The sequence below is a fragment of the Egretta garzetta genome, unplaced genomic scaffold (genome assembly GCF_000687185.1).
Source record: "Egretta garzetta isolate BGI_Z169 unplaced genomic scaffold, ASM68718v1 scaffold287, whole genome shotgun sequence".
NCBI classification, from domain to species: Eukaryota; Metazoa; Chordata; class Aves; order Pelecaniformes; family Ardeidae; genus Egretta; species Egretta garzetta.
The window spans coordinates 11,725,227-11,732,784 of record NW_009260435.1 but is presented as its reverse complement, the minus strand read 5'-3'; positions in this window follow the sequence as shown (position 1 = coordinate 11,732,784).

Genomic DNA, 7,558 nt, shown 5'->3' with positions numbered 1-7,558 from the left:
ATATGGCTGGGAACCGCTGTTGGTGCGGAAGCCTAGACCTCGCTTTATACCCTTTCATTAGCTGTGTTTAGCTGACGCTGGCTGTCTATTAGAGGCTTCTATTTGCCACAGCAGCAGGTGTTCAAGGTGGATAAGGAAAGAGGATTTCTTTTCCCAAAGCCGGATTTCTATGTTGCACTAATAAACAGCAAATCTGTTTTAAATGATAGTGATTTGATATTTGTATGCCACCCTGCTGAATACAGCCCTGCAGAGATGGACGTGGGTCAGTGGGACAGGACTGTAGCATAGTGCCATGCATCAGGAGATTTGTGAAAGCTACTGCAGAGCTGCTAGCAGAATTTGTTCTGTGAAAAATAATTTAAAAACTCCATATGTTTCTTGCTACATGCAATAATGCTGGGATAGGTTAAACCTTTTGCTTCCTAATATGAGCTGGGGAAAGGGTTTTGCATTGCCTGCCATTTTAATGCCTGATTCTTCTGCAGTGCCTACAGTGGGCTTCTAGCCACTGAGTAGTCTCAAAAAAATGCCTTCTCCAGCTAGTAGAACTAATGGTTAAACTAATGGTTAACCATGCACTCGCTAAAGGTTATTAGTTTGATCTTCTAATGTGGTAGTGTCTGTCACGTGGTAAACAGTGTCTGTTGCTGAAATTACAAGTCAAGCTAATTTTTGAAGTGCCTCTCATATTTAAAGATCCATGAAGACTTTATAAATAGTTTTAAATAGTGTAAGATTGTGCTTTCAGAATACGTGTGTCAGGAGCCTCGTCTGTTCCTAAGGAGCTCTAGTTTTCTTTTTTAGCCCTGTCCCTGATTTACTTGGGTCCCTATGAAGGTCACTTGCTAGAGGGAAACAGCTGTGGTTTGGGATTTTGGGATTGGCAAACACACAAGGGCTCAGAATTTCATGGTGCTCCCCAACCTAGTGCAGTGAGAGTTTTGCAAGAGTGGCATAAATCCAGGCTTTTCCAATAATTTTTGAGTATTGCTATACTTGGAGAACCTTATTGTAAGTAGGTCTTGGGAGTAGCCAGGACCACTGTGTCTGCTCCAGCTGGGAATGAAGGGCAATATTGACAGGAGAAATATATAACCTCTGAGTAGGTGCATCTTGCCTCTTCTGTCAGATTTTGGGCATGGACACTGGGTCTTTACCGTTTTGCCTGGAAAATGTTTACTTGTGGGATCTTCCTCCCTATAGACAGGATATTATCCTTTCCTCTCACTATTCTTGTAGGAGTGAATATTAAGAGGGTGGGTTTGTTTTGGTTTTTTTTAACTGTGAAATAATTGCCCCTCTTGTACTATGGCATGTCACAGGTTGCTGAAATCATGTGATTATTTCTAGATGTGTATATTTTCTAGATCTGTATATCTGAAATGAAACTGGAAAAGAAACTGGCAGCCAGCAACAGGGAATGAGTCTCCTTCTTCAGCTACTGGTTGTCAGCAGACAAATAACACTGTCAAGATGTTATATTTTAAAATGGAAAAGTGATGGAATGACTCGAATCTTTTCCTGTATTTCATTGCTTTTTCAGTTGAAAGTGGCTAGTTTTGCTCTTGCACAGGAATAGTGATTTTTTTGTAAGGTAAATGGGATGGCAGTGCATGTGTGGCCATTCTGGATACATGGACAAACAGAGCATTCGCTACTCTTCACTTTCCATTTCTTCATCAGGCTTCATCTTCTCTGTATTCAACAGAACAATAACTATTACTTCCACCTGACTTCAATCATATTTGCCGTTGATTTGATCCTTACTTTAGGGAGCGTTAAGTATGTCCTCAAAGGAGAGCCCTTGAACAGAAATAGAGATTTTATGATCATCTAGTAATTTGGTACGTTGACCTTGCAAATTCAACTGGCCTCATTTAAGGTTAGGCAGGACACTTAAAGCCGAGTGGGTGCCAATGAGCAAAAGGCAATAGGGAATTCTTAGAGCTATTAGCTGGTTAATATTTTGTGATGTTTAAGGATCATTTGAGTGGTGTAAGGATCAAGAAAATGTAACCATTTTGAGGGATAGCTAACTCCATTGTAACTTGCTTTTCAGTTTAGCTTTAAACAGCTCTTTTGAGCGTTCCTTCACAAACAAACTCTCCCTTCAGTTGCTAGAAGCTTAAAATGGGCTGATGAGGATAGAGTCAGTGAAGCATATTGTGCACAGAGGAAACAGATCAAGTTGAAATTCCCCTCCTAAGAAAATTTAAGCAAGTCTAAGCAAGTTTATGAAAACATGCAGAAGGCGATAGAAATTAATTTATGTAGTGATCAGAGTTGTAAGTGTGAATTATTTTATGTCATTCCATTCAAGGTATTTAATGTTTTTAAAAGGATAAAGACCTCTGTTCTGCCAGGTTTTTTTCTGTAGTCTTAAAAGATCTGAATCTCTCTTCGTGCAAAGGCCATGCTTTTACTAGGTACTGACTTCACCAGGGGCTTAAACATGTGGTCTACAGTCCTGGGGGTCATGGGGTACTCCTCTGGTGACTGCCACGAGTGAGGCAGAAAAACAAGTTCTACAAAGCAGTCTCACCATGTTTAATATCTGAATAGGCCCACTCTTCAAATAGGAGAACTTCAGGGATTCAGAAATTGAAGAAGGTTGAAAATCATGGCTTTTAAGTCCAGCACACGAGTGTTGGGGAAGGTGGAAGAGTGGATGCATACTGTGAAAACCAACAGTGCCACCTGGTGTGAGTGGGACAGGAGAGTTGGTCCATGAGGAGGGCAAATGTCCCCAGGTGTGTCCCCAGCTCCTCCACCTTGGGGTTGGGGCAAGCCCCTGGCCAACAGGGAGAGGGCAAAGGGCTTCTAAGGCCTTAGTCAAGATGGATTCTCTTTAGACCTGCAGGAGGTAGGTGTTTACTGCCTCCCTGTGAAAAAGAGAGGTGGTGGGTATGTTAGGGGCACTCAGCCTGTCATTAAGGACCGCATGTGTTGTGAAAGGAAGGACCAAAATTCAAGCATTTTGCATTTCACTCAGTTGCTCAGTTTTTTCCTTCTGTAACTTCAGCAGCTAGAGTAATGATTTGGGGGAAGAGAGGATAATTTGATTTTTTTCAATATAGGACCAGTAAAAGTGCTACCAAAAGTCTGGTGTTAATGCAGCCTTTTAGGGATAAAACATATGTGATTAAGTTTTAGGCTCTTAAACTGTGGTCAAGGGTTGTATAACGCTGGGAAAAAAAAAGCGTGGGGGATTTTGATGAGAATTAGGGAGATTTAAGCCTTCAGTGGGGGAAAAAGGGGTTAATATCCCTGCGGATCAAGTAGAGCAGGCCTCCTGTGTGACCCACGTTTTGGTCATAGGATGCTGCACAGTTTTTCTGGTTATAAATATACAACATGCAGAAGAAAAGCCTCAATACACAGTTTCATTGCTTTAGCAGGCACCTGAACAATCTTTTATCTGGGGTGGGGGGTGTGTTTGAACCAGTTAGTGCTGTTGAAGACTTATTCGGGAAGGGGGAGGGAGAACAAGAAGGACAGAGAAGGCAAACGGGAAAGATGTTGCAAGGACACGGGAGTGATGGAAGAAGCAATCAGCACCGCAGCTGCAGGTGTGAAGGTCTGTGCACTAGGTGGGCTCTAGTTGCGAAATGGCTGTGCTCTGCTGCAGTGAGTCTGGAAGATGCCTGCCAGCAGACAGGCTGTTGCATTTGATAATTTGCCCTTTTGAAGTGTAAAATGTTGTGTTTTCCAAATGTAAAAATACACCACCACTTTTCTCAGACTGGAAAGGTAATGTTTAATTGCAAAGAGAGGGTTTGGGGAAAAGAATATTTGCCTTAAGTTGGGTCCATTATAGCTATGCAAAAGAGAGTGTCAGTTGTAGACTAGGGTTAATGTTTTTTAGCACAAAGTAAAGTGGTGTAGGTTGGGTGCAGCCTGAGGCAAGGCAGACTGGTTTGGAAATACTTGTGGCTGTGCAAAAAGGAATCTTTAAATGAGCTGCAAAAGTCAAATGATTTACAAAGCAAAGCTGTTGTTAAAGCAACCCTTCTCCAGCTGTACTCAGGGCTTTCTGGAGAAGGGACAGAGTCTAGAAAATGCCAAGCACGTTTAGGTGCCATAGCAAATAAACCAAGAAAAAATACATGCAACACATTCACCATGCAGGCATCATGTAGGTGAGAACAATGTCTGACTGAAAACAGTCATTTACAAAAAAAAAGTCAATGGTTTTAAAATGTATGAAGTCCCATTCTCTCAAGTTCCATACAAACTGACTTTTCAGGAAGACAGGACTTTTTCACAAATGCCACCCGATGGAAGTGTTGATGGACTGCTTTTGATCATGACTTAACTGGAAACAAAATTAAAAACAATATTGAGACAAACCAAAGACCAATTAAAATGATCCTTTGTAAAAGGATGATGATACATATTTGGTCATTAGCCAGTTGAGAGCAATGTCTTGTTTGTCAGTGAGGACTCCAGACTTGAATTTACTGGAGAGTTACTGCTGATACTTAGAACACATGCAATTATTTTAACTCTGTAACTCTACTTGTACAAGAGAATTCCAGGAGTCGTTCCTTTAGAGTTGCTTATATTTACATATATATATGCAAGAACGCTATTAATATTCCATTATCCTCAACTCTCTGTGTAAATTAGTGCTGTCAACTCTCTGTTTGCCAAGAATATACAGCCATAATGCCATACACCCTGACCACAACTGAGAAACACTACTAACATTAGGGGACGACGAGAGAAAATTGTTAGGACAGAAGATCAAGAACACTTTTAACAGTTTGGTACTAGATGAGGGATCCCCTTGTAACAGGAACATTCCTCAGAGACCACGTCTGTCTCCTGTAAGGACATGAACAGAGGCGGAAGAGATGGTGGAAGCCCCTGTAGCAAAAGATAATTTTAAAATATTCTCAGGAGGGATTGGTAGCATGTAACAAAGGAGACTTTCTCAGCACAGATACGAGCACAGAAAGATACTGTTCCTTTTTTCACTTACTATGCCAAGTAAATTTTTTTTTTTTTATTTTTATTTCAATCATTTTATAGGCAGAAATCCTCCTAGGGAAAAACTTACACTTTTTTCAACATGGTTTTGTAGACCAAAGAATTCCCATTTTTTAATCCCAGTTCACCCTGGTCAGGTCCCTAACAGCTCTTTGCAGCATTGTTCTCCCATTTTTATTATTGTTCTTTGAAGACAGAAATACTGAGTGATTATGTGTGAGACTTCTATAAAAGGATGCAAGACTCCCATAAAAAACCTGAAACAGCCAACTGAGGTAAACAGAATGCTATAAAAAGGAGTTGTGGTGCGAGGGGGATGGGGTAAGGCTAGTTGCGCTCCTCCAGGCTTTAAGCTAAGCTATGCCCCTCTGCAACTCTAGTACAAAACACCTCTACATTTACAGATGTGTATCACTGTATGGATTGTACACTTACCAGTATTTAGTACAAAATGCATTGAATGACAACTAATTTTACTGGTGCAAAACTGTGTGTATGCTGGGCCAAAAAGGCATACAAAGTTGAGAAGGTAACAGCTGAAATAGCCAGTGGATGATTCGGAGCAAGTAGGCAAACTGGGTGTAAGGAAGTCAATAGTTCTTCCTGTTGCTAGCACTCACGGGCCCGTGGGCATAGGAATTCAGCACCGCTGCTTGGTGCCATAATACTGAGTTAGGGAGTATAGGATTCCAACACTTGCAGTGCTCTGTGCAAAGCACAATCGAACAGAGGTCTGGCAACAGCACTTCGTAGCCTGAACATGCGGATGACTTCCTTTCATCCTGTAGAAGTGAGAGCTGTAAAATGTAATGACAGCAATTTCAAGTAAACTTTAACTATTTCAGCGATGATGATTATCACAAATACCAAGTTATTTATCTAATTAAGGTTAATGTGTGAACAGAATTACACCTCTTATCAGACTTCTACACATGCCTTTCTACCTTCATCTGGGATGTAGGTTATTACGTTATTAGGGTGTTTCATTGTATCTTTGAGCTTTCTCCAAAATCTCAGGTGTTACCAACACTTGGTGTGACAGATATGAGGACAGACAAAAGAGAGTCCCAGCAGCTCATAAGGAGTTTGCTTCCAAAACCCACATTTGTCCAGGTCAGTGGTTCTTAACTGTCTCTTGCTGGAAACACACTCCAGTAGAGATGTGGAGCCTCTGTACTGCTCAGCTTTTCTTAACCTTCCTTTATGGTTTTATTAAAAGGAGTGCATGGATTCCTGTGGGTCAGCAACCAGAAGCCACTGATCTAAATTCACTGCAGATGACTGAATGGTTTTCCTTAAATAATAGATGTTGATATAGCATTTGGTGACCCCTTTAAATATAATTTGGTAGTTGTGGTTAGTGAAAAGATTAAACTTTATTGAAATGATAGAAATTATTTTTTTCTTTTAAAAATATTGCTTAAAACTTATTTTTTCCCCCAAGTGATAGAGAGAAATTGGGATTGAAGAAACCAAGGGAAGCTGAGAGGAATATGTTGCAGATTCTACCTCATAAGTAAATGAACATCTTCCAGGATGAGTGACAGAGAATGCAAAATGGTTTTTTTTGGGAGGGGGGGGATGTGGCATGCACCTGTGTAATTTTGAAATTTTATAGCAGAATTACAACTATTCATATTTAATTTTTATATTTAAGAATAAAGCAAATTTCCATCTAGAATCTTCCAGTGCTTCAACTATAATTGAACTTCCAGCTTAACCTGCCCAGTAACTTTGGATGTTTATAAATAATCAGACATCTGCAGTTGGAGGAGAATTTAGGTGCAAGCTGATAGCTTGTTAGTTGGTACTAGAAGAGTGTCCCAGCACCCCTAAGCAGGCTCAGTATAAGAGTTGTCCCTATATTTGGTCTGTGGGCTGTCTCTGCACAGGTTAAGGAGTGATTGGGATCCACAGAATTCAGGAGCCTTCATTTCCTCGTGAATGTGGGGATCTTCTTAATGCTGGAGGTAGTGAAATGTTTGGAAAAAGACCATACAACATCTTAGAGGCAGGAGGAGTACTTTACTTGTGACTACACTGATTTTTGAAGGAACAAGGAGACTATAAATGCAGGGAAAATGCAAGTCAAATTTTAAGAGAGCATGACTTCAATTCATTGACTATTCCTAGCATAAAATTTGAATAATAAGTTACAGTCTGTTTTCTGAAGTGAAGAGAAAGCAGTGACCGTGGTGACTTGCTCTGGAATGCATATGGCCCCCAAGCAATGGGCTCGATGCTCCTCAATTAAATTAAGGGTCAAGCAGCCAGTTGCTGAGGTGGACGGTATTATTAGAAACGTAAAGGTGAAGAGCCGAAAATGTGCAATAGCTTGTTTATTGTTAGCACCCTACAGCTTTGCAGATGTTCCTAAGCTTCTGAAAATGCCGTTACGCCTTCAGTGCTAGGCCCACTGGCTTTTGTGAGGTGCCTGTGCTCCCCCCTAGTGCTCGGCTTGGGGGTCAGTTCGCCCGTGTTGTTCTGGGCAGGGGTCACTGGCCACCACAAGAGGTGGTTGGTGTCGAATTAGGGGAATTTGTACATGGCAGGTAGCGCCGTG